Source organism: Trichechus manatus, unplaced genomic scaffold, assembly GCF_000243295.1.
Source record: "Trichechus manatus latirostris isolate Lorelei unplaced genomic scaffold, TriManLat1.0 scaffold00009, whole genome shotgun sequence".
NCBI lineage: Eukaryota > Metazoa > Chordata > Mammalia > Sirenia > Trichechidae > Trichechus > Trichechus manatus.
The window spans coordinates 13,748,704-13,750,078 of record NW_004443945.1 but is presented as its reverse complement, the minus strand read 5'-3'; the positions used below and the strand labels follow the sequence as shown (position 1 = coordinate 13,750,078).

The 1,375-nt window shown below is 40.7% G+C and overlaps 1 protein-coding gene across 1 annotated transcript in view; it reads right to left on the bottom strand.

Moving 5' to 3' along the window:
* DPYS (dihydropyrimidinase) overlaps window positions 1-1,375 on the bottom strand; it is a 122,202-nt gene that overhangs the window by 98,962 nt on the left and 21,865 nt on the right. The window lies entirely within an intron of this gene.

The window sequence follows — 1,375 nt, the reverse complement described above, 5'->3', positions numbered from 1 at the left end:
TTAAATAATTGCACAAAGTCACACAGCTAGCAAATGAAAAAGGTAAGATTGGAACCAGGGTGATCAGGTGCCAGAGCTGTGCTTCCAGGAAAAGGAACAGCACAGGGAAGCTCTGAGGCGGGAGAGTTCATGTGTCTGTATGTGTGTGGGGGGGTTTGTGTGGGTGTGTGGGTGTGTGGGTGTGGGTGTGTGTATGTGTGTCTGGATGTGTGGGTGTGTGTGGGTGTGTGGGGATGGGAGTGTGGGGAAGAGTCAGTAGCTCAGCAGAAACTGGAAAGGGCAGAATTAAGACAACTGGGGATGATTTAAAGCGATGGTTCCCAGAGGAGGAACAGAGCCAAGGCTGTCTGCCGGAGTGAAGAAAGTGAGAAATGAGTCAAGGTTTTCTCTTGAGTGATTGAGAGGATGACAGATGAGGGAACAGTGCAGGAGAGCGGGTCTGACATTGAGAGGGTGCTCAGCGCACATATCCACTTTGTAGTAAAGGTGGTCCCTGACTTACCATGGAGTTCAATTCTGACAACTCTGTTGTAAGTCGGTTCTAATGTAAGCCGAATACTTTTTTTTTTTTTTAGTTTTCATTATTATTGCTTTTTATTATCAGTATCTTATAAATTCAGTCTTTATTTGCCTTTGAACATCTGCAAATGATAACATCAGCAAATTATGCGCTGCAACACTGTAGTACATATTACTAAGAATAAAATACATAAAAAAGAAAAACAGACGATTGTAAGTGTGGTTTGTCGTAACTGGAATACGTCATAAGTCGGGGACGACCTGTATTTTCAGACAGGAAGAAATGCAGACTGGATGCTGAAGAGCTATCAAGGATAGGAGAAAGGTGTGACAGTCACCTTGTAGAGGATGCCAGAGGGGGCCTGAGGTGACTGAAGTGACCCAGGAGAGAGAAGCAAGACATGATAATATGAACCACAATAACATGCCCCAGAACATGGCAACACTTAGCAAGAAAACAAAATAATACTGAGCCAAGACAAAATGTTTACAATGGTTATTTCTGGCATGGTCACAAGTTGTTTTAATATTCCTCTGGTTAAATTTATTATTCCAGTTTGAAGTTTTGTATAACAAAAGCATATAAGAAGAAAAAAATATTTTACATATAGGTGATATAAATACATACATATATATTGATTAAATAGACACAGTAGTTGGTGGTTGTCTTACTAAACTAAAGATGTGATGGCCAAAGGAGTACTTTTCTAAAAATACAGCAGATCGAAATTCCTGGGGCTACACTTTGAAGGTTCCCTAATAAGGATTTATCACAAATGTTCCACCTTCCTCAGTAACTAGGAGCAGGAAAGGGGGAGGAGAGGAACACATGCTTATTTTGTTTTATTTTTTCTAG